The sequence below is a fragment of the Polypterus senegalus genome, chromosome 10, assembly GCF_016835505.1.
Source record: "Polypterus senegalus isolate Bchr_013 chromosome 10, ASM1683550v1, whole genome shotgun sequence".
NCBI lineage: Eukaryota > Metazoa > Chordata > Cladistia > Polypteriformes > Polypteridae > Polypterus > Polypterus senegalus.
Window position 1 is genome coordinate 60,470,994 of NC_053163.1, and position 27,316 is coordinate 60,498,309.

The window sequence follows — 27,316 nt, forward strand, 5'->3', positions numbered from 1 at the left end:
TTCCACCTCAGTAATGACATGTAATAAAACAAACAGCGATGCCCAGTGTTACAAATCACTGCTCAATGCTCCAACTGTCATCTTAACTTGTCTGCAATGGCAAACCAATGAATGTTCTCTGCTTAAGTGTGAATCGAATCTACCAATCTAATAACAAAAAATGTATTTTTATTATAATTCACACAATAATATGCAAAGTGAATTATTGTTCCCATTTACTGAAGAGAGAAATCCATTCATGGTTTTCGAAATGATGCACAAATTTGGCATGAGCAGTTTTTGTTATTATAGATGCAATCATTGTTAGACTACAAAGCTGCTGAACAGAGTGTTCCGAATAAACACCACTTTTGATTTCAATGATTTATGGTAGCAAAAGCCCCGGCGCAGCTTCACAGTTACATCAGCATCCACTTCTATACATGACACATACATTACAGCACAATTATAACAAAAAGTTCACTAATTTCCCCTTGGGATTAATAAAGTATCTATCTATCTATCTATCTATCTATCTATCTATCTATCTATCTATCTATCTATCTATCTATCTATCTATCTCCAACAACATGCAAGTGAGTGTTTGGAGATTACAATTAGACCCTTGTCCAAAATTCTAGCCTCTTTACTACAATATTTAGAAAGAATTTGCTAAGAGACTGCTAAATGCAAAACAATCATAATTATAGATTTGATAGAAGCTTTGTCCACTTTTGAATTTAAATTTTAGGAAAAAGTGTATTTTAAAAATTAAAACAAATTACATTATTAGTTAAGAATAGATAGTGCTGTTTTTTGCCAGTTACCATGATTCTTTCATTCTTGTCAATCAAATACTGCAGCTTTTCGCAATGCTAGTACTTCTTTACAATAAACTAAATGGATTTAATTGTTACTTACATTAGAAAAAAGCTGAGATGCTTTAATGGAATACTACACTCAAAAATGCTAGTTTGATGACCAATATTATACAACAGCAAAAATATGAAAATGTCCTTGAAGAAAACCCTACGATACTTGTGTCACATAATACACATGTGAAGTTATCCAGTCATATGCTCACAATGTCCCAAACGCATGCCAAAATATTGCTAAATAAGAAATTTCTAAAAAACAGTCTCATGAACTCAAATGGAAGGAACCCCTATGTGGACTAGCATTTGAATTGTACATAGACTCGCCTCCCATTATTACGAGGGACGTTCAAAAAGTTCCTGCACTTTTATATTTTCCTTGGAAACGGTGAAGGTGGGAAGAGTAGTAATTGGTCATGTCTGAGAGTGTCATGTGACTAGTTCTGTCTAGCAAGCTGACTGCCCTTGCAATTTAGTATAAGAGTTGCCACCCTATGGTAAGATGGCTATGAAACTTATAAACTGCACCAAAGAGAGTTCTGTCATACACTTTTTGTAGGCAGAATGTGTGCCGTGAGCATAAATTCATCTCTGCATGTCTGCTCAGTATGGGGATAAAGTTCTCTCTAGTAGAGTCGTCTATAAATTGATTGAAATGTTTGAAAGTCACTGTACTAGTGTGACGGATGCAGAGTGCTCTGGACATCCAGCTACAGCCACGACCACGAGGAATGAAGAAAGATGAGGTGAAAGCAGCAGTGCATCAATAGCTACGCACTCAACCAAAAACATTTTTTGCTGATGGGATTAAAAAGTTGGTACGACACTGGGAAAATTGCATCGTAAATGAAGGTGACTGTAGAAGTGATGTCATTTGTTTTGAAATTCTTCATAAATACAGTTAAAAAAAGTGCAAGAGCTTTCTGAGCATCCCTCATAAATTTATATTTATACCAATAACTGGAGTACCTCAGTGAAATTATATGGGTGCATTGATGTTCTGCTTGTGGAAGCATCCCAAATATGCACAAGTTTGAGGTACAGTATCTTTTCTTCTTGACAATGCTTTCATTCGCTTTTCCTTAACTTTCAATATTTAGTCATACTAGGGGGATGCGCCCCCTGCTCGCTTTGCTCGCCAACCCCTTGCTTGCAATACATGCCAGCAACTTCGCGCCTCTGCATCTCACAAACAACAAAACTTTACATTTTTGCGGATATGTCTCTTAATTGGGAAGAAGCACTATTTTTCCCTCATGGCAACACAAATTAGATGATCTACAAATCTCCGACTTTAAGTTTAAAGCCTACATACTTCTGTCATATCACCTATGTCCATATATTCGATCTCTTTTCACTTTTACCTTATCGTCAATATTGCAATGAATTTTGATTCCGTGTTTGGAATTACATTGTGACAACGCAACTTATAACTGCCCGTGAGTGAATATCATTTCTTTCTCTCTACACGAACTGTGTCTGACAATAGCATTCACACAAATGAGGAATGATTGAATGTGCGTTGTTGTAAATGTTTTAGACACGGGGCTTAAAATTTCGGGGCTAAAAATCTTGCGGGATTTCACTTTCACCAAACAACCAATCGTTTCATTCTCGTGGATACGCCTCTTCATTGTGAAGAAGCACTGCTTTTCCCTGATGGCAACATGGATTAGAAGATCTACAACTCTCCGACTTAAAGTTAAAATCTGATCAATATATTCAATCTCTTTTCGCTGTTCTGCTATTTCACCAAGTAATAATTTCCGTTTGTTTGCGCTAATGCGATCTTTACTGTCATTTATTTGGCCGAAGAAGAAGATGGGGGAGACTTGTCCGGAGACAGGAGGAGAGGAGGAAAGCAAAGAGAGTGGAACTGCGATTAGAAACTTTGAATGTGGGCAGTATGACTGGTAAGGGGAGAGAGTTAGCCAATATGATGGAGAGAAGGAAGGTTGATATATTGTGTGTGCAAGAGACTAAATGGAAGGGGAGTAAGGCGAGGTGGATCGGAGAGGGATTCAAATTGTTCTATCATGGTATGGATGGGAGGAGAAATGGAGTAGGGGTTATTTTGAAGGAACAGCACGTCAAGAGTGTTTTGGAGGTGAAAAGAGTGTCAGACAGAGTAATGATTATGAAGCTGAAAATTGGAGGTGTGATGATGAATGTTGTTAGTGCATATGCCCAGCAAGTTGGGTGTGTAATGGGTGAGAAAGAAGATTTTTGGAGTGAGTTGGATGAAGTGATGAACACTGTTCTCAAGGGACAGAAAGTGGTTATTGGAGCGGATTTCAATGGACATGTTGGTGAAGGGAACAGAGGAGATGAGGAGGCGATGGGTAGGTATGGTGTCAAGGAGAGGAATGAAGAAGGTCAGAGGATAGTGGATTTTGCCAAAAGGATGGGCATGGCTCTGGGGAATACGTATTTTAAGAAGAGGGAGGAACACAGGGTGATGTACAAGAGTGGAGGAAGATACACACAGGTAGATTACATCCAACGCAGAAGAGTCAATCTGATGGAGATTGAAGACTGCAAAGTGGTGGCAGGGAAAAGTGTAGTTAAGCAGCATAGGATGGTGGTCTGTAGGATGATGTTGGAGATCAAGAAGACGAAGAGAGTGAGGGCAGAGTCAAGGATTAAATGGTGGAAGTTGAAAAAAGAAGACTGCAAGGTTGAGTTTAGGGTGGAGGTGAGACAGGCACTGGGTGACAGTGAAGAGTTACCAGACAGCTGGGAAACTACAGCAGATGTAGTAAGGATGACAGCATGAAGGGTGCTTGGCGTGACATCTGGAAAGTGAAAGGAGGAAAAGGAAACCTGGTGGTGGAATATGGAAATACAGGAGAGTATACAGAGGAAGAGGATGGCAAAGAAGAAGTGGGATAGTCAGAGAGATGCAGAAAGTAGACAAGAGTACAATGAGATAAGGCGCAAGGTGAAGAGAGAGGTGGCGAAGGCTACAGAAGGCTAAAGAGAAGGCGTATGATGAGTTGTATTAGAGGTTGGACACTAAGGTTGGAGAAAAGGACCTGTACCGATTGGCTAGACAGAGGGTGCAAGCTGGGAAAGATGTGCAGCAGGTTAGGGTGATAAAGGATAAAGATGGAAACGTACTCACAAGTGAGGAGGGTGTGTTGAGCAGATGTAAAGAGTACTTTAAGAGGCTGATGAATGAACAGAACAAGAGAGAGAATATGTTGGATGATGTGGAGATAGTGAATCAGGAAGTGCAACGGATTAGCAAGGAGGAAATAAGGACAGCTATGAAGAGGATGAAAAATGGTTGGTCCAGATGACATACCTATGGAAGCATGGAGGTGTTTAGGAGAGATGGCAGTGGAGTTTTTAACCAGATTGTTTAATGGAATCTTTAATCTTTTAATGGAAGGATGCCTGAGGAGTGGAGAAAAAGTGTACTGGTGCCAATATTTAAGAATAAGGGGGATGTGCAGGACTGCAGTAACTACAGGGGAATAAAATTGATGAGCCACAGCATGAATTTATGGGAAATAGTAGTGGAAACTAGGTTAAGAAGTGAGGTGATGATTAGTGAGCAGCAGTATGGTTTCATGCCAAGAAAGAGCACCACATATGCAAAGTTTGCTCTGAGCATGTTGATGGAGAAGTATAGAGAAGGCCAGAAGGAGTTGCATTGCGTCTTTGTGGACCTGGAGAAAGCATATGACAGGATGCCTCGAGAGGAGCTATGATATTTGTATGAGGAAGTTGAGAGTGGCAGAGAAGTACATAAGAGTTGTACAGGATATGTACGAGGAATGTGTGACAGTGGTGAGGTCTGCGGTAGGAGCAACGGATGCATTCAAGTTTGAGATGGGATTACATCAGGGATCAGCTCTGAGCCCTTTCTTTTTTACAATGGTAAAGGACAGGGTGACAGACGAGATGCTGATGACATTGTGGTCTGTAGCAATAGTAGAGAGCAGGTTGAGGAGACCCTGAAGAGGTGGATATATGCTCTAGAGAGGAGAGGAATGAAGGTCAGTAGGAACAAGACAGAATACATGTGCGTAAATGAGAGGGAGGCCAGTGGAATGGTGAGGATGCAGGGAGTACTGTAGGCGAAGGTGGATGAGTTTAAATACTTGGGATCAACAGTACAGAGTAATGAGGATTGTGGAAGAGATGTGAAAAAGAGAGTGCAGGCAGGGTGGAATAGGTGGAGAAGGAGTAATTTGTGACAGACGGGTATCAGCAAGAGTGAAAGGTAAGGTCTACAGGACGGTAGTGAGACCAGCTATGTTATATGGGTTGGAGACGGTGGCACTGACCAGAAAGCAGGAGACAGAGCTGGAGGTGGCAGAGTTAAAGATGCTAATTTTTGCATTGGGTGTGATGAGGATGGCTAGGATTAGAAATTAGTACATTAGAAGGTCAGCTCAAGTTGGACGGTTGGGAGACAAAGTCAGAGAGGCAAGATTGCGTTGGTTTGGACATGTGCAGAGGAGAGATGCTTGGTATATTGAGAGAATGATGCTAAGGATAGAGCTGCCAGGGAAGAGGAAAAGAGGAAGGCCTAAGCAAAGGTTTATGGATGTGGTCAGAGAGGACATGCAGGTGATGGGTGTAACAAAACAAGATGCAGAGGACAGAAAGATACGGAAGAAGATGATCCGCTGTGGCAACCCCTAACGGGTGCAGCCGAAAGAAGAAGACTGTCATTTATTTAAGACTTTTGAATTTTCCTACTTCCATTATCTCTAACCTGCTCTGCATGTGTATCACACCAATGATTTTGAATTCTTTATGACGTTCTACTTTGTCATCCACTCTTTGTCTTTTATTTTCCGACCCCGAGCGTGGTTAAATCTTTTGGCAGAAAGTCTTGTCTTGTGGGACGTGAAAATATCTCTCTTCAAAAGATCACTTCTCTTCACAGGATAAAAAGTCTTTTATCTCCCTAGATTTTTTTTATTATAATAGAGAGACATGTTTTTTAGTGAACTTTACACTGCCACTACCACGTGAAATGCAATATAAGCCATTTAATAAGCTGTTACTGTGCTGGACTCGTGACCGATTAGTGTGCAGGAGGCAGGTGTTCAATTCAAATGCCCGGGTGCATCTGAGTGCATTCTGTTTTAGTCTACAAGTGTAAAAGAGAGAGTAAAAGCATGTTTTTGTGGTGTTACGAGCATAAAGCGTCACATGTGGATTATGAGACAGGTGTTGCTTGAATTGTTTTCATGGACATTTTTATATTGTTTGCTGTTGTCCAATGTTGGTCACTAAGCACCTCTGTTCTGTCAGAAACTTTATCTCCATTTGTACATGGGTTAAGTAACATAAGTAAAAATATTTTCAGTGGAGTATTCTTTTAAGGGTCAGCTTAAGAATTATAGTTTTTTTTGTCTCATTTTGACTGGTTATTTGACTAATATCATGTGTAACAGTTATAAATTATGAGGCTAAAAAACACACCTATTTTAATTGTCACCTTATGCCAAGTATGGAACAATACAAACTGCTGGGTGAACTTCCATGAAAAAATATTTCTCAAAATGGTCCTAAATAAAATATTGGCCAAGTCAGGATGACCAATTATATCAAAATAAAGAGTATGAAGCAAAGTAATACTTTTACTGTATATTTTATATAGTCTTTTGAGTATAATGCAGTATAGAATTTTACATTCCTGTAATAAGAAAATTAGAGGCCTGCATCATCATAAAGCAATACAATGGAAATATAAATTCCTCTCTGAAAACATTACATTAAAGTAAAAAATAGAATGTAACGCCTTATCAGATATTTTCAGAAATGGGATACTCTGAATAGACGGAAAGGTGAGCCTGGAGCACAGAAAAGGAAGGCAGTAAAGAGAGATGAAATGATCAGTTTGATTGTGGTCAGCAGAGGTCAAATGTGCCAGTGCCATTTTGGATAAGACTTTAATACCACAAGCCTTGATTTACGATATTCCTTGTAACGATACGCACACCTGGTGCTCCTGTGTGTATTGCAGAAACCTCCAACAGGAAATAGAGTAATTAAGGTTACTGCATTGCTTGTCATCGAGTTGCTTGTCAAATGGCTAGAAGGGCCATGCATTACCATTTTATAGGGGATATTCAGTAGTTATATGTTACTGTATCTTCTGAATAACACAAATGGTGAAAAATTATAATATATCCGTCTATTAAATATATCTGCAGACATACAAACATTTAAATTATGCTTTTTTGTTAATTGTATGATTTCCGAATCATTTAGAAAAAGGATAATCCTTGGGAAAAAATTAAACAGGTTTTAGATTTAGCAAAAAAAAACCATCATCCAGCAGTGACTTGCTGATAAATTAGAGCCATTCTCTCAAATCCATTTACTCAATTGCAGAGGTGTAGTTATTTAATCTCCTGCAGTGTTATGTCATGATTATTGCATTGTTACACGCATAGTCTGGTTTTCAGTATAACTGCTCTTGAGCAAGATAAATATTGATCTAGATTCAAGCAGCTCATTTGTTTCCTATAGTGTTGGTCAAATCCCTCAGGATATTGAATCAGAAAAATAAGAAGCCTTAGATCAAGAAGATCATAAATTTACCAGCTCCAGCTCTGGAGAAAGACAGCTGAATTTGTTGTTTTTTTTTTTTTAGAAATGATTTACAGATTATTAGCTAGAATTGTTTTCTCTAACATCTTGGTAGATATTATGGTTGCTACTTATTATTATTTTTTTTTTTGCCAAGATCATTGTCTAAGTAAGCTGTCAAAGACTAAATCTTTACACCCATTGAGTAAATCTTAAATAAATATTCATCCATCCATTTTCTTAACCAATTCATGTTCATGAGAAAACAGCAACTTTCTTGGCAGCCCTGGGTATTAGAGATGATCTAATCATGGATGCACATGCAGTATATATGGCAATCTGTACACATATACTTGTGGCAGAAAAAACAAAGGAAGCATTAACAAGAAAATGTAAATCAAATAAAATGCTTTCCTGATCCAGCATCGTAGTTTCCAGTCCTGAGTATCTATGTGGAGTCTACCTGTTCTCCCTGCTTTCTGCAGGTTCTCAAGATTTCCTCCCAATTACATACACATGCAGGTTAGGATGATGGGAAATATTAAATAAGCCATGTTTAAGCCCTGCAGTTTACTGGTGCCTCATCCAAGGTCAGTTCCTATACTGGATTAAGAAGGTTTAAGAACTTTTTATGATAATACTTAGTAGTCAGCTTAAACGCACGAAACTTCCATACAGTGCCATCTCTTAAATGACCTCTTGATTGATAGATAGATAGATAGATAGATAGATAGATAGATAGATAGATAGATAGATAGATAGATAGATAGATAGATAGATAGATAGATAGATACATACTTTATTAATCCCAAGGGGAGATTCACATACTCCAGCAGCAGCATACTGATAAAGAAAAATATTAAATTAAAGAGTGATAACAATGAAGGTATAATAGACAGACAATAATTTTGTATAATATTAACGTTTACCCCCCAGGTGGAACTGAAGAGTTGCATAGTGTGGGGAAGGAACGATCTCCTCAGTCTGTCAGTGGAGCAGGACAGTGACAGCAGTCTGTCGCTGAAACTGCTTCTCTGTCTGGAGATGATCCTGTTCAGTGGATGCAGTGGGTTTTCAATTAGTGACAGGAGCCTGCTCAGTGCCCGTCGCTCAAACTGTCAAACTGTCCAGCTCCGTGTCTACAATAGAGCCTGCTTTCCTCACCAGTTTGTCGAGGCATGAGGCATCCCTCTTCTTTATGGTGCCTCCCCAGCACAACACCGTGTAGAAGAAGGCGCTCACCACAACCGGTTAATAGAACATCTGCAGCATCTTATTGCAGATGTTGAAGGACGACAGCCTTCTAAGGAAGTATATTCGGCTCTGTCATTTCTTACACAGAGCATCAGTATTGGCAGTCCAGTCCAATTTATCATCCAGCTGCACTCCCAGGTATTTATTGGTCTGCACCCTCTGCACACAGTCACCTCTGATGATCACGGGGTCCATGAGGGGCCTGGGCCTCCTAAAATCCACCACCAGCTCCTTGGTTTTGCTGGTGTTCAGTTGTAGGCAGATGAGTTGCACCATTTAACAAAGTCCTGGAATAGTTTCCTATACTCCTCCTCCTGCCCACTCCTGATGTAGCCCACGATAGCAGTGTCATCTGCAATCTTTTGCATGTGGCAGGACTCTGAGTTGTATTGGAAGTCCGATGTATATAGGCTGAACAGGACTGGAGAAAGTACAGTCCCCTGCGGTGCTCCTGTGTTGCTGACCACAATGTCAGACCTGCAGTTCCCGAGATGCACATACTGAGGTCTGTCTTTAAGATAGTCCATGATCCATGCTACCAGGTATGAAAGGACAACACATTCCATCTCACATTTCATAGACATGCTTTTTAGTAACTTGAAATTGTCCTAATGTGTGTGGTTTGACTCAAGTCCAAGGCCATTCACTGCTTTCTGCTCTTTGCATGGATGATCAAGCAGAGGACAGCTATTGAGATAATACTAGCTTTGTTGTTTTATTGCCATATGCCACAAATATGCAGGTTCCCCCCACTTTGTAAACATAATCTGTTCTTAAAAATCAACCTTCATAAGGTGAATTTTCATATAGTTAACACTAAATTTCCACCATCTTAAATAGAAACCATTTTCAAGACTTTGCTGACTCCATTTCTGCTCTGATAACACCAATATACTGTACACAGTTAGCCCAGTAAACAGTAAACATCATTGTAATTTGTAAGATGAAAAAGGGTATAAAATGACTTTCATCATTTTTGCAAATTTCTATAAAGAAGTTATTTGTAATATAGGGGAAGCCATTATTTAATAAGCTCATTACTATGAGCTGGTGGAGTAGTGCTGAAGGAGTTGCTGGAAAGCTCGTTGTGAGTTGAGGTGGGGTGTAGAGGCTTTGCTGGCCACTCTTTATGCAAGGTCTACACTCAGCTTGGCATCACAGGAACTGCACAAAGAGAGGCATAAAGTCCACCATAGAGGCTGCAGAGATGGCCTTCAAGTGACTTTGGATCAGGAGGTCTGAATTGTGGGCTATTGCTGCTGGGAGACAATTGATGGCCTGATCAACCCTGACTGGGTCACCTGAGCGAGGGTGTTTGATGTTGAGAGACCTGAAACACCCAATGACATCAAGAGACATCACTGATGATGTGTCCCAGCGCATCCTTGGATGTATCTTTAAATTAAGACTGACCCGAACGTATCAGCTTCTGCAGAATAACGTATATTTTACAAAAAGAGCAAAATGAGTATAATAATGAATATTATTTGTGTTCTTCAACATCCCTTCACCATTGACTTCTGTGTTACTGTCAGGTAATGGTCTATAGAGTAACACAGGCTCACATGTGAACTGATATATGGATTATGTGACACAAATAACGTGAGATTTTTTTTCTTCTTTTTTTTCATTGACAAACCTTGGTCATTATTGCCTTATATTTTATCATAACCTTCTTTATCTCCAATGCACATAAAAACACAAGATTAAAGTTTTTCTCAGCTACCACTACATACTACACAGGGTATGTAACATATTAGGGCAGCAAAACACCATGACTACTGCTGTATAATATGAATTTTCCTTTGCTGTGTACTAATTTTATAGCATTAATTTTAATTTGTGATTTATTCCATTTACTTCTTCACTTTTTTATCTATGCTTGAAAGGAGCTGCTAAAAAATAAGACCAAAAGTGCAAGTTGACGCAGATCTTCTTTCTGTGCATCTCTGCATTCAAACAAGACACGTAAAAGTAAACCTTAGGGATGCAAAAGTGAATTAAGTTTCATTCAAGTATAAGCGATCTTTCTTTGCCTAATTTCTTGCAGGAGCTCCAGATGTTTTCCAGTATTACAAAGGAACAATCATTCAAGCAGTTTAAAACTGAAGATTATTAAATGAAAATTCCAAGTGCTCAATTATGTGTGGATGGTTAAAACTGCATGTTAACTATGAGTCATCAAGCCAGTTTTTTTTATATTTGATGCTTCTCTCTTTGGTTGTACCTCAAAGAGACAAGTACTCAGTAGGAAACAGTTTTTGACCTGTAACTAATATTTATTTGTATAAATATTACAAGCTTTTGCCATTTACAATGAACTGTATCATTGGGAGGGCAAAGTGGTGCAGTGTTTACTGCCACTGACTGCCTCACAGATGAGGGATCTGGCCACTGTATGGAGCTTGGCGTGCTTTCTTCATCTCCCGGGATTTTGTAGGATGATTTGGATTCTTCCCACATGCCAAAAGCTTACATGTCTGGTTAATTACTGACTATTAACTGTCTCAGTGTGAATAGGCATGAGATAGTTTGCCTAGTCATGGATTGATGCCCCATCCAGTGCTGGTTCCTCCCTTGCACCTAATGCAGTCAACATACTGTAGGCTTTGGCTCGTAAGTTAAACAAAATGGACAGAGGGATTGGCCGGCATAACTGTGGTGATTTAATACTCATTTTAATAACGGAAAAAATCCTGATCATTGGGGGGAAAACAATACACAACGATCTATAATCCATTCATAGCAGTTACAAAGGATTAAAAAGGCAAATATATATAGAAATTCCAAAGCCTGTGAAGCCATAGACCTATCATGGATTTTATTATGTGTTTTATGAGATTATTAATGAGTTTAGTTACCAGCCTATTTTATTAGGCCCTTAACGTTGAGCTCTTAGTGCCTTTTAATGGTCATAATTTTAATAATGCTTGACTCTGTGCAACAAGAGACCAATCAGTTTAGATTCAAATTTGTCATTCTTTTTCTCTCACCTAATATTTCACTTTCATTTATTAAAGTTTATAAAGAGTTCAAATGTTTATTAAAAGCAGGGGCATCAATCACTTTCTTTACAGCCGTTTGTGTTATTCTCAGTGTTATCCAGCAAAGGAAGGAGTAACATCGTAATTGGACGTCATGGGGATTGAGTTCTTTAAACTGCTGAGATTCATAAAATTAAGGAAGTAGTCTTGAAAGCACTGCTGTTCTAGCTAACACGTTATTAAATAAGCTTGCACCAAGACTGTGTTGGCAAGGCAATCACCACTAGAGCCTGCTTAGTCCCATATTCATTTTTCTTTTTGTTTTTGATCTCTAGCTTAAATAGATTCTTTCTGAAGCAGATATGTGAAAAATACAAAAAATAGGAACTCTTCCACTATTTACATTACCATGAATCAGAAAAAGAAAAAAGTTCAGGAATATTAATCCACTCTTTTGTATGGTATGTTTGCTAAATGTCTTACAAGAGCAGAGTACACACAGTTGAGTATTTCTTATTTGGCAAGAATTGTAAAAGAGCGCACTACATCTGAAAATATACTTTTGATTGAAAGTTACTCTCCTTGACGTAGCTAGTGCTGCTGCCTCACGGCCTCAAAGGAATGAATTTGCCAGGATAATTATCTATTTGGATGGTTGATGTTCTACCATTTTTGCGTGGGTTTTCTAGATTGGGGACGCTAAACTGGCCCAGAATGAACGTGTGCAAGTGCACGAGTGGGCTTTAGCTGAGGAAGTTGAGCATCCCACTCCCTTTTAATCCCTGCCCAGTGACCAGGGCTGTTGGATTGGCTCTGCAGAATGACTATTAAGCAAAAAAAATATATACATACAGTTAGGTCCATAAATATTTGGACAGAGACAACTTTTTTCTAATTTTGGTTCTGTACATTACCACAATGAATTTTAAATTAAACAACTCAGATGCAGTTGAAGTGCAGACTTTCAGCTTTAATTAAATGGGTTGAACAAAAAGATTGCATAAAAATGTGAGGCAACTAAAGCATTTTTTTAACACAATCCCTTCATTTCAGGGGCTCAAAAGTAATTGGACAATTGACTCAAAGGCTATTTCATGGGCAGGTCCGTCGTTATGTCATTATCAATTAAGCAGATAAAAGGCCTGGAGTTGATTTGAGGTGTGGTGTTTGCATGTGGAAGGTTTTGCTGTGAACAGACAACATGCAGTCAAAGGAGCTCTCCATGCAGGTGAAAGAAGCCATCCTTAAGCTGCAAAAACAGAAAAAACCCATCCGAGAAACTGCTACAATATTACGAGTGGCAAAATCTACAGTTTGGTACATCCTGAGAAAGAAAGCAAGCACTGATGAACTCAGCAACGCAAAAAGACCTGGACGTCCATGGAATACAACAGTGGTGGATGATCGCAGAATTATTTCCATGGTGAAGAGAAACCCCTTCACAACAGCCAACCAAGTGAACAACACTCTCCAGTGGGTAGGTGTATCGATATCCAAGTCTACCATAAAGAGAAGACTGCATGAAAGAAAATACAGAGGGTGCACTGCAAGGTGCAAGCCACTCATAAGCCTCAAGAATAGAAAGGCTAGATTGGACTTTGCTAAAGAACATCTAAAAAAGCCAGCACAGTTCTGGAAAAACATTCTTCGGACAGATGAAACCAAGATCAACCTCAAACAGAATGATGGCAAGAAAAAAGTATGGAGAAGGCGTGGAACAGCTCATTATCCAAAGCATACCACATCATCTGTAAAACACGCTAAAGCGAGTGTGATGGCTTGGGCGTGCATGGCTGCTGGCACTGGGACACTAGGGTTTATTGATGATGTGACACAGGACAGAAGGAGCCGAATGAATTCTGAGGTGTTCAGAGATATACTGTCTGCTCAAATCCAGCTAAATGCAGTCAAATTGATTGGGTGGTGTTTCATGACACAGATGGACAATGACCCAAAACATACAGCCAAAGCAACCCAGGAGTTTATTAAAGCAAAGAAGTGTAAAATTCTTGAATGGCCAAGTCAGTCACCTGATCTTAACCCAATTGAACATGCATTTCACTTGTTGAAAACTAAACTTCAGACAGAAAGGCCCACAAACAAACAGCAACTGAAAGCCGCTGCAGTAAAGGCCTGGCAGAGCATTAAAAAGGAGGAAACCCAGCATCTGGTGATGTCCATGAGTTCAAGACTTCAGGCTGTCATTGCCAGCAAAGGGTTTTCAAGCAAGTATTAGAAATGAACATTTTATTTCCAGTTATTTAATTTGTCCAATTACTTTTGAGCCCCTAAAATAAAGGGATTGTGTTAAAGAAAAGTATTTGCCACACATTTTTATGCAATCTTTTTGTTGAACCCACTGAATTAAAGCTGAAAGTCTGAACTTAAACTGCATCTGAGTTGTTTCATTTAAAATTCATTGTGGAAATGTACAGTACCAAAATTAGAAAAAGTTGTCTCTGTCCAAATATTTATGGACCTAACTGTATATATAGATGGATAAAGTGCTGCGATACTGTCACCACAAAATAACAATATAGGTGAGTCTTTCAAAAAGACCCACACAAACAGGTCAGCATTGTTTCTCGAATGCCCCAATGTAGGTCTCACTTAAGCCAACCTGACCCTGGGCAACTGGGATCGGGCCTGACTGGAGAACAGACTTTTAAAGTTCAAAAATAGTCTAAAGTCTCCAAACACCCAAAAAATGCCTTACAAGAATGTGAACCATGAAAACTCTGGCTTATTAGAGGCAATTCAAACAAGGAATGTTTATGAATAAAAATGTTAATACAAATCCAATAAGCATAAAAGGTTTGCCAAAAGGCAACATAGAGCAAACGAATCGCAACACAGAGTCTAAAGAATAAGAAAAAAGCAGAAGAGAAAAACACTCAAAAGCTAGACATTCAAAATCAGAAGAAATAAAAACAAACTTGCTTCTCAGTTTGCCATTAATGGTTGGGGTGATCCCACCATTTGGGGTTTCACCCACAGAATACAAGGAATACTGGAGAACACATTTAAGTACGCAAAACATTAAAAAGAAACCAAAACTTGCAGTTGTACAATAAAGACATGAAAAGAATAACATAATAATGAACAAAGAAGACATCTGAAAGAAAAATAAATGTATAAGCCAGGGAACACATTCAGAATAAATGAATGAATATGCCTCTTATTACTGAGCAAGTCAGAATGTAATCGAGCTAAGGGATCTCCAGGACCACAGTTTAAGAAGCATTCCTTAAGGTGCATTGAAGTTACTATCATATTACTTTCTTACTGTTCAAAGATAAATCTGGAAATTGTAAAGCTTTGATTCAACCAGTTAGGAAGAGGAGGTTAATAAGACATCTTAATTTTGAACATGTAAGACAAAAGTATAGTAAAATGTTTCAATGGAAATGGGCCTTTCAACATCTTTTCTAGCAAGAGTGGAGAACCAGTCCTAGTCAGGTGTGCTGGAGCAACTCCCAAAATCAGAATCACACAGTGACATTTTGGCATGAAAACTCTGGTGGGACCATACAGAGCTGGCAGAGAGTCACTGTTAGAAGGGGAAAAGCCATATGGAAGATGATCATAGCGAGAGAGTAAGAGGACCTGAAAGAGGCCTTCAGAAGTGGTCTTCAGAAATCATCAAGCAGTGAAAGGGCAGAATTTACCTGCTTCGTCTGCTTAAATATGGTGGTCTGTATATGTGGCCACCAGCGATCTTGCAAAGGATCCTGGCTTGGATCAGCTCATAGAGTTGGGGGAAGTGAGTGCAGAAAGTATTGCCTATGACCCCAAGTGAACGATGGGGGGCAGAGGCAGCCGTGTAAATGTTCAGGCAGTAGATGGGGTACATAAAAAGATAACTGCAGCTTCATAGAAGTTACCATGAAAGATCAGAATGGTGGCAGTGTTGAAAAGTGGCCAAAGAAGGAGATAGCTTTGAATAAACCTCAGTGGTATGAGAGAGAGAGAGAGACTACATTTCACAATATATTAGGCCACCAGTACTATAAATGATAAATGTTAGTCAAGTAATGGCATAAAAAAATCACACAAAGACCTCTTAAAATACTGTGATACAGTGCATAAACCAAAGGACAGTATTAAAAGATCGATCAACATTAAAATTAAATACTCAAAACCAAAAACATAAACTGACAATGAATATTCATATATTTCCAGTTCTTTTTTTTTAACTGGCACAGTGCTATATTTTATTGAATAAATAATTGACCTAATTCATGATAGTCCAAAATAGGGGGATGTACAAGCTCATGAACCCATTAAATTGTGTCACAAAAAAAATCAATCAGTAGGTAGCTTACAAGGGCTAAGGCATTCTGGCCCCAAAGCAGAACTAAAAAGTTCAAGCTGAGCAAACGTATGCCGAGAACACTGCAAGGTCACTAGGCCCGCCTATGTAACCTGGAGGTAGGGTAGTAGTGCCAGGCAGAAAAATCATTTCACACACTCCAAAAAAAAATATTTGTTAGATAAGATATCACATTAAGCCTATCTTGGAAATTTGGACAATTTTGATTGTGACAACTAAATCAAATTAGCTATAACCATATTCTTGATAGTGTTCAATTGCTGAGGTTAATTAACAACTTATTAAACTTTTGCATGATAGCAGCATCTGCTGAGAGATGGGGGCAGTGCCCCACTTGCCCTTAACGTAGACATGCCACTGATATACATCTTTGGGGTGGCATGTTTGAGAAGAGGTGGGGACAGCTCCAGAGTCTTGGGTTTATATCCTGGCTTGGGCACCGTCTATTTGGAGTTGTATTTTTGCTTTTCCTGAATTTTTATAATACATTTTAATATTCCTGCATGTATGATAGGTTCATTTGAAACTTTATATTGACTGTTATAAGTGGAATGAGAGCTATGAGGAAACATTGAGGTAGCTGAATCTTTTCAATTTAAGCAACCATAGATATGTGGCGACATGACTAAAGTGTTTAAAATTCTCAAAGGAATTAGTACAGTGGATCCAGGCTGTTACTTTAAAATGAGTTCAACAAGAACACAGGGATAGAGGTGGAAACTTGTGTGGGGTAAATTGTGCACAAACGTTAGAAGAACCACAGACACATGGAATCAATTACCAAGTAGTGTGGTAGAGAGTGGGGCTTTGGAGACCTATAAAACTTGACTTGATATTATTTTTGAGAAGTTAGGTGGATAGGATTGGTGAGTTTTTTTGGGCTGAATTGTCTAGATTATTCTCATATTCTAATGAATGTGCCAAATAATGGACTGATGCCCATTCCTAGATTTGACTTTACCTTACTGGAATGATTCTGGAACAGACAATTGCTCAACAACAGCTGCCCTCAGACATCACCACTGAAATGGATAAATGGATTAGAAAACAAGTAAATGGATACTTTATACCTAGTCTGCATGTCTTTGGTGAGTAATAGAAAAGTGAAATCTTTTTATGAAACCCAATAAAGTGAGGAGAATGTGCCAGCTGTGCCATGCTGAATCTGCTGCCCAAGTACTATGATGCTACAGCGCTAAATGGTGCAATACCACATTCCCCATTTGAATGTAATAATAAATCACTTTAAAAAATATTCTATTTTTGCTATTGTCTCCCAGCTCATCCAATGGAAAGCCTTCTCTGTTGCATGACAGTGCTTAGCAGTACATTGCACAGGGAGCAGAAACAGATTTTCCTCTTCAGTGGAAAATGTTTAAAATGCACCTGCCTGCCTCTGTTGGTTTTTGTCAATGTAGAATCTGAATACATTACCTGACGTAAACAGATATTTATGCTGCATTGCACAAAGAATAAATGGAAAAAGTCCGTATACAATGAAATGATGGATTTATATGTTTGTAACAAAATTTAAAAGCAGAGTGCAATACTTGAATTTAAAATATTCAGGAATATGGTGACAGGAGGCAGTCTTGTGTAAAAGAAGTGTTGTATCTGTAAGAATTGTGAAAAAAAACAGCTATAGCTCATTATAGGAGAACACAATCGAAACACTTAAGCTAAGTTACAACTGGTGTAAACGGCAAGTTTCAGAATTTCAAAACACTGCTGGATTCTGTCTTTTTCCGAGGGTTTTCGTTCACTCCTTAAACTTACTTTTTCCCTTAACTGCAGTACCTCAGAATGAAGTACTATTTCTTGCCCTCTGAGCCTTCTCCTCTTTCTACTTCTTGCCTGGAAAATTAATTCTTTCACTCCTTCAGAACAGGCAAGGGCACAGATATCCTAGATCAATCACAATTGCTCCCATGTCTGCCTCTAATAAGCAGCATGGAGCAGTGCACAAGGCTAAACAATAAACAATAAATCAATTAAACAGTCTCAACACCCAGCTTTGCTTTACCTACTGCTGTGCTGTGTGCAGTCATGGCTGCTGCTCTGTCCACTGCTTACAGACTCTACTGCCTGTGCTCTTTGACTTTAATCAAGATGAGTTGCTACAGTGTGTGATTGCCTGATATTTATTAAGTTAGCTTAAATATTCTGCACTTGAATACCAGAGGCTGTCACAAAAGGAATTTATGAAAATAGTAATGAGGAGTGTGAAGTAATTAACAAACATGATTGTAAAGACCGAATCTTGTGAACTAAAACACATTAACCCACCACATATGTTTACAGATCATTGTACAAATATTTCAGATACAAAAGAACAATTTAAGCATAGGAAAATATCAAGAAATGATAGCAGTGCTGTCTGTTTAAATTAGTCAACGCACACACACACACACACACACACACATATATATATACTGTATATATACTGTATATATATAAATAAACATTTTTTTTTATTTTGTACATCCACTTTAATGGTGCTCACTTTCAGCTTTTAAGTATGTTCGCATATAATGTGTGAAGCAATTATTGCGATAGACATGTCTGTATTTCTGTCTGCGTGTCTATTCACATGAAACAACTGGCTACCCTCCGTGGACCAGTTTTGTTGAAGTGTGGCACACTTATTCTTCAAGGAAATCTGTTGCGACAGTTCAGTTTTTGTTTAGATATCTGGAACAGGTTGTGCTGTACAAATTTTTGAAATTTCAAAATCTCCCATTGAGAAGCATTGACAAATTTGTGAACCTGTCTATCTCAAAATGGAGAAACATTCGGTGCAGCTTCAACTACAAATTAATATACAGTTTACCTTGAGATTGATTGCTTGATCTTGTATATTTTGTATATTTTCCTCTGTTACTTGTCTGCCAGCCGCTTGGATGCCCAATTCAACTTAGTCAGCTGCCAGAGGCACACAGACAAACAGCTCATACAGCAGCACTCTTTTCCTGCTGCTTTAGGTAAGTTAGACAGTAAAGTACAAAAAGAGACACTTCTCTGAATATAAGTGAAAGGGGAAATTGTCTAAGTGTATATCCATCCATCCATTATCCAACCCGCTGTATCCTAAATTCAGGGTCATGGGGGTCTTCTGGAGCCAATCCCAGCCAACACAGAGTAGGAAATAAACCCAGGGCATGGCGCCAGCCCACCACAGTCTTTGTATATATAAGACTGAATTGATTGAACTAATATTATCTGCATATTATTATTATTACCAATGCTATCAAGCTGCAGCTAAATGGCATTTAAACTAATTACATGTGAAAGATAATATAAACTTAGGACGGGTTTAGAAAATGGAGCTGCACTTGATCTCTGGAGCAAAAGAAACAGAGCTGCTGAGCATGCAACAAGAATAGGGCAGGATTACAGTATGTGCCACGCTAATTACTTAACGGTATGACGTACAACAGACTGAGCATGTGTCACGAGTTATTCATACCTGAACAACTGCTTTGTTTCGTTGTACCTCACAGTCAGTCAGTCAGTCATTTTCCAACCCGCTGTATCCTAACACAGGGTCACGGGGGTCTGCTGGAGCCAATCCCAGCCAGCACAGGGCACAAGGCAGGAACAAATCCCTGGCTGGGCGCCAGCCCACCGCAGGTTTCCATGTATCTTTAGACTGAAATTGACATCTTTAAGATTATTGCTACCTTTCATATTCATGTTATACAATAAATCAGTTCCTTTTGAAGCTCATAATTATTTAAATAATTATAACAAATTACTTTCTTTTAACTTATTAATAGCTACAGTAGATGGAGAATTTATTTCTGCTGCTTTTCTCCTTTCGATTGATTGTGGTTTTATGCTAGTATTTAATGTTAGTAGATATTATTCAAATGCTTCTGATTGGATATTATTATATTGGATATACCTCTGAAAATGTTATGTTAAAGAAAATTGAACAACAATTAGTCACAGACCCTCCACCACTAACACACATAAATCAATTCCATTTCTAGATCACTTGAATTGGAGACTGCTGTCTATAAAAGCTACTGAACCACAACAAGCCTCTTTATACTCCATTTTTAACTACATACATTATAAAGTGTACAATGTTTAATGTAATCTCCTAACACATATAACAGTATTCTATTGTTGCTATTATTTTGGAATATGATTCATTATTACAAAAATATTTATTAAAAATAATGTAATAACTGTCTTGGATGAAGTAAATAAAAAAATGTGAAATTTTCCATTTTCATCTGTCATATCAGTTAAACTACTCTCTGAATGCACCTGAATGTTACACCATGCGTACATTTTCTAATTAACTGTCTAGAGCCCGGTCTGTTTTTCCGTGTCTCCTTCCCAGGCTAAGGGTTTGAAGATGGAGATGGAGAGGCAGTGGTGACCTTAGGAATGTAAGATTCACGCTGCAGTTCCAGAACCTCTGGCCTAGCACCTGGTGATGGGGCTTTAACAGTTTTGGTTACCAGCTGTAGCCCTGAAGTACCCATCATCCTATTGTCCACCACACCTGAACCCCTAGCACAAGAGAAATACAAAAATCTAAAACAAATTATTATTTAAAATGTTTTAATTTATTTATTAAAGCAAAAAGCAAATTATATAATAAAAATTTAAATGAGAGCAGTACAGAACATAATATTCTAACTTGTTGTGTACTTAGCTTATAACCTTTGTAATACAGTTAATAGAGAGGGAGAGGTTGGGAGCAGGCACTGATACAGTGCATTGCCAAAATGTGAGTACTAAATAAAAAAAACAATATTCTAGTAATTCAAAAACACTAACATGAATTCTGCCCTTCTCTTCTCTCTGCAGAACGGAATCGTCTCCAATCAATTCTACTGTCTTTTTAAACTGTAGTAGCCACCTGCCACTCGGCACAGGACTGCGTGTCACACCCCTCGGCACCAAATGGTACGGACACGTCTCTTTAACTGTCGTTAGTCTAAGAAAGAACATTCTGTTATGGGGTGATACAGTAATTCCTTTTATAAGTTTAATATTATGCAATAAAATAGATAAAAATTTACATTTCCTTATATGATTAACATTTCTTAGAGTTATGATTAGCCAGAAGTTCCAAGATTACTATATGATTTTAAAGAACAGATTTGTCTGTTTTTTTATTAATGAATTCAGAGCTGAGTAATTTGGTTACAATATATATTAGTTTAAAATTTCACTCACACTGAAGATCATAAGAAACGACCTTGTCCTTATGTATTTGCACATGTGTCAGTCTTTCAATGTATCTGTTAAAAATTTATGTGAGAATGGTGGTCTTTTTGATTTTGAGTTTCTTCAGTCTATTTCAGACCTGACTCGGTTCTTAGGCGGTGCATTTTCTAATGGATTATTTTCTATGGAATTATTTTCTAGACAGACACAGCTTCTTGAAGATTTTTGTTTGAATATGCCACTTACCATTCTCTGAACCCACTAATGATCACTGAACTATGTATATTTCTGAAAAATTTTATTTTTAGGCAATTCTTTAGTGATTAGTAGTGTAATGTACCTTTGCAACTACTATTTAAACAAAAAGGCAGTTCAACAAATAGAACCTTTTTCCTATTCCATTGTTCCTGTCCTTTTTGGGCTCTCATTGTCTGTACACTGCCTTTAACAATGATCTTTTTCTCACAGTTCATGGTATTTTGTCCTTCCAAATTATGAATACACTGTAAATACTTCCAGGCTGTAAAATTTCAGAAATTATTTTTTTGTTCTTTTAGCAAAAGCAGATTGCGGTTCTAATTCATTAAAGTGCAGAACACACCATTTGCTCACTTCTTTCACTATCTACTTCTTTTTCTTTTGCTTTGGAATTTTTTACCGTTGAGGGTAACTTCATAAGCCGAGAGTCATTATAACATTCTGATGGCTACCAGGCAGTGCTGTGCTCTGTGACATTTTATAGTGAGCTTTCAAATGCTGTTAAAGGACCAGAGTCCCCATTTTCACATTAAGTCAGATACCAACTTCTAACTCTTTAACCACTTATACTTGACATCAATCAGTTACACGTTTACTTAATCAAAAACTTATTTGTAGTGAAATGTAGGTTTTGGTCACATCTTATGTTTAGAAGAGCACAATGCAATGTCTAAACAAAAATCAACAATAAAATCTGCACAGAATCAGTCCTGATCATATCTAATGTATTTTATGGGAGTTGCGCATTTTAGTAGAAGAAAGAAAAAAGTATTTACATTGCATTTTATGTCCATATGTGGGGTTATTCCAGTTCAGTTTTCCACCTTAGTATATAGTTGTGTGTAGAAGGAATAGCTTAGGGCACAGTAACATCTGTTAAGTGCATGCCACACTACTTAGAGGCATATTACATTTTTGTTCCCTCTGGAATGTAATAAAAGATGTTTTGATATTAAAATTTATTAACCTTTTTTTGTAAATTGCCATTTATACTGTACTAGAAAAAAACATAAAATACACAGATTTGTTAATATAGTCAGGGCAGAATGATGACGTATACATAAAGTAACACGTGTAGTAACACACAGAAATTCCATATTTCTTTTCAGACCTAAATTGAATGATTTTCATGGAATTATACTTGTGGTATGACTATCTGGAACAGTGTCTGCGATTTGTGCATTATTGCTCAAAGTAGCATTCCTTGTACTAATTACTGACTATGCTTAATCCACCTAATGTGGCAGAGACCTGGAGTTTACCTCAGCAGCACTGAGCACAGGCCAGAATTCCATACTGGATGGTGTGACAGTCCATTATTCAAGTCAAGTCTACCGTCATGTTCACATGATAGTACAATAAAATTCATACTTTCGTGCCTCTTCAGAACAGTGGAGAAAGTACAATACAAATAAAGTAAATGGATAAATGAATGAAATATATACAGTACATAGCATTCAACATATATTTTATATGTGTTTGTATATATACAATTATCATTTTTTTTATCTTCATTTTGTCAATTTCCGGCACTGCCATTTTTAATATTTTTTTCCTCACGGTGGCCATATCATTGTTGGCAGTGTTGCTTCTTTGCCATCAGATGACAACAGGAAGTTGTATTGTGTGATGTCATCACTTACTGAGTATATAAGATAATGGCATGCCATTCCTCTTTTTCAAATTTCCGGTTTCTTCGAACAACAATTTAATGCATTTAGTTAGCGACAATATCATCTTAGAGAGACAGGCTTTTGTGTGGCTTTAATTTCGACTTTTGGTTCGCTTATCAGGTTCTGGCTGTTGTGATTTATTTTGGTTTTGGCCTTTGCCCGTTTACAGACTTTATTTCTCTTTCATCTTCTGGTCCTTTAATTACATCTACAAACTCTGCCTCCATTTCAACTTTGGTAGCACAGTAAGCATATAATATGCTAAAGTAAAGAATCGTCAGCCAGGACTTGCTATAAATTGCATCACTGTCTACACTGATAGACAGATGTCTCCAAAGTTTCAGTGCACATTAGCTAAAGATCCTGGTAAGTCATGTTTTATGAAAGAAAAAATACTAAGGGCAATTACACATCCCTGTATACATAAAATTCAACAACTGTCTGTCTGTCTGTCTGTCTGTCCGCTTTTCATGAGAAAACTACTGAACGGATTAAGATCGAGTTTTTTTCTATAATTTGCTTGAACATTTGGGTTGATTTTGCAACTTCTGTTGTTGTGCTAAGTATCATGGTTTGCTTGCAGGAGCGATTTATTTGTGCTAATCCGAAACACAGGGCGCAAGGGGTGGGGGAAGAGTGACGTCAGGAGTGGGGAGCTGTTCTGGGGCCCTTTTCACTCATGCGGCAGCCACCGCTCGAGTCGGTCTACCTCTGGCCACATTTTGGAGCGTACCTTGCCTCCGCTTTGCTAGCGATACCTGTTTGTTTAATGATTTATAAAGTTTGTCCTGTTTCACTACAACGCAGATGGAGTCGTGAGGGAGAGCTAGTCATTGAAAAATACAGTAGCTGTCTGATGAACATAAATACCATGCTTCATCATAATTGAGGGTCGCTCAGTATTTATTGTACTGTACTTTTTGGCAGTTTCTTTACATAATGTCTAGACATAATAATTTGAAGATAAGTATTGGAAAGAAAGCCAATCCATTTTGAACTCTGTAAAAAGTTTTGCATTAAAATGAAGATATCAAAAGCTATCAGAATTGACCCTAAAAACCTGTTATACTATTAGCATTAAGCAGTTAACCTAAGGCTTTTTTTACTTTCAGTTTTACACAGAACATGCATGTTTTGTCCTGCTTGGGATAGTTCACCTTTGTATGTGAAAGCATCCAAATCCTGTGCAGTGAAGTGAAGTGCTGCAAGACCACGCCATTGGCCGGCAGTATATTTTTATGCTGTTCAGATCTTGTGTTTACATCCAGACGCCAAGTTGTACATGTACAGATAATTCTGATATGTGAATGTGTGAACCAGTAGGAGGTAGCTGGGAAGATTAATGATCCTTATCCTCACCAAGGACAGTTTTTTATAATGTTGGTGGCTGTGGTGAACATTTAAGGAATTAGGAAACTGCAGTATACACATTGGATAAAATAAATGTCTTTTAGATAAAGATAGAAGGGCTTATAATATTTCAGTCACAGCCATATGACACATTCTGTTTGGGATCTCAAATTGCTGATGAATTAAAAGAAAAGAGGTATTTAAACCACCCTCAAAGAACAAAAGAGAAACAGCTGGTGCTTTTTAAATATCTATGAGTCAAAGTTCTTAAAACTGATTGAAGCGTGAGCCAGCAGTCATCTCCACTTTTGCATATTGAAGGTTCAGTGGGTAACATGACATGAATTCTCTTCCTACTACCATCAGTTTAAGGATGACATAGTATTATTATAGGAAAAATGAAAGTCTGTACCTCCTTTTTACTTTCAGCAAAGGAGACGTGTCCCTTTTAGTTTTCACCTGCACAGATTTGGTGTCACAAGCCGTTCTCTTTATTCCTGGGATGAGGCTACATACCTCAAGGCAGAATAGCAGGTGTGATGAATCAATCATTTCAACAAGTTCTTTGGTAGTAAGCATATGTTTTGGGACAATATGTTTGGTTTACACAATCTATCTTTAATCTTATTACTGAAAAGAGAATTGATGAATATTGAAAAAGCAATTACACATTTAGAAAAAATAAATGTTTAACCTCACTAACTTTGTCTTAGATTATCTTCTTATCTTCAGGAACTTATATCATTAGGTATAAATTTGGTAGAAATGATTAAGTATCATAGTTCGCTTGTGGTACCGATTTATTAGCGCGAATCTGACAGAGACTCATCGGGCTGTGGGGCCCTCCTCACTCACGTGTCTGCCTTGGGACGTAACCTCAACTCCGGTTAGTTAGTGAACGAGAAAACTACTTAATGGATTTAGATCTGTTTTTTCTATAATTTTCTTGAACATTCCAGTTGATGTTGCAACTTCTCTCATTGCTCTAAGAATCATAGTTTGCTTGCAGGAGTGATATATTCGCTCTAATCCGGCGAAGAGTAACATCAGGAGTATAGAGCTGGGTGGGGCCCTCCTCACTGTCCTGTTTCACTAATACGCGGGTAAAGCCGCGGGGGATGGCTAGTATGTATATATATATATATATATATATATATATATATATATATAGTAGCAGGGTGAATGATTAGGGTTTAGATTAGGGCCAGTGTCATTTCAACAGAAAGTCATGAGAAGTCAAGCAAAATGACAGCTTTTGTTGGCTAACTGAACAGATTACAATATGTAAGCTTCTGAGGCAGCTTAGGCTCCATCTTCAGGCAGGTTGAAGAACGGGCCTGTGCTGCCTCGAAAGCTTGCATATTGCAATCTGTTCAGTTAGCCAATAAAAGCTGTCATTTTGTTTGACTTCTCATTATATCCATAAATGCTAACACGGTACTATAAAGTACTACTTCAACAGAAAGTCAAAAACATTCAAACAAAACATTTGCTTGATGGCGCTGTATAGTCTAGACAATGCCCCTGTTAAAGTGGTCGATCTTCAGCAAGACACTCTCTCTTTTTAACTCTTTCAGGTCCAAAATGAGATACCACCTTCTGGAAGCATCTCCCTTTTATGCTGAGCAGACTGGAAGGGGCAAGGCTTCCTTGGTTTCGTTGTCCTTAGTGGGGGGTTTCTCAAGGCCCACTGGAAAAAGGAGACAAGATAGTTAGTGACAGGACCCCCTATTATCCCAGGGTGGTACCACATACATTAGGTGAACCTGGAAGGCAATCATCTGGTGTGTGTGAGACTGATATGCTGTTTACAGTATATATATATATATATATATATATATATATATATATATATATATATATATATATATACTAGACATTAAGCCCGTTACAATAATACAATAACGGGCGCTAGAACAGTAGTGCATAAACATTAGTAGGAACAGTCTATATTAAATGGCAAGGGACCCTGACCTCATTCTGTTTCTTGTCTTCATTTTTTTTTTTTTTGTCAAAAATATTTTTGCAAGAAGCCTAAAGTTAAATAATAAAAATAAAATAGAAACGTATGACAATACAGTAAGTATAATTAATATTGCCTTAGTGTAAACCTTTGTAACGATCTGTAATACACAAAATCTGAACAAGATATTTAGGAAAAATTTTCTACTTTTTTACCTCATGGAATTTTTCTATAAAATTTCATTATAGACAACATTTCTTGTAAATATTCTGTCGGAGTTGGGCAAGAGTTTGCGTTGTTCAGGACCATCTACAACCTTGACAACAACATCTGAAAAACTTCTAACTCTTGATAATGCAACATATAACTGACCATGGCTGAATACTGGTTCTGGCAAGTAAATGCCAACTTTTTGTAAGGTTTGCTCTTCTGAGTCTCTCTCTGTTAGCGTTTTTCTGACGCTCATTTTCTTTTTCTTCAATCGATCTATTTTTTCGCTTTTTTTTTTTTTTTTGTCTTTCAGCCTTTCTTTTGTTGATTTTTAATTGTTGAGCTGACCGTTCTTCCAGGAGATGTTACTTATATAGGATTTGATTGTCTGTGTCTTTTTTCCTACATGACGTGTCCTTTTTTTTTGGGTGGCATGTTGTTAGTAGATATGTCCGTAATATTTTCTCTTGCAGTAATACTGGCTTGTATGTGGCTGTAATATGCACCAGTGTATTGTGTGCCTTTAAATTTCTCTCGCAGTAATACTGGTTTGTATTTCCGTAAAATGCCTGTAATTTTCTCTGACAGTAATACTGGCTTTGATGTCCGTAATATGACTTTAATTTTCTGTCACAACAGTGGTCAATCAGCAGAGTGTCCCCAGCAACTGATGTAATGTGTGGCATGCAGTT

General features: G+C 37.9%; 1 protein-coding gene across 3 annotated transcripts in view; it reads left to right on the forward strand.

Moving 5' to 3' along the window:
• Nucleotides 1–27,316, forward strand: part of nlgn3a (neuroligin 3a) — a 610,831-nt gene that overhangs the window by 168,380 nt on the left and 415,135 nt on the right. For 2 of the 3 annotated variants that reach the window (XM_039765814.1, XM_039765817.1), the window contains exon 2: nucleotides 20,808–20,906. The exons of the other annotated variant lie outside the window; for it this stretch is intronic. The gene's annotated coding sequence lies outside the window, so the exon portion shown is untranslated. The remainder of the gene's footprint in view (nucleotides 1–20,807; nucleotides 20,907–27,316) is intronic. 3 annotated transcript variants of the gene reach the window in all.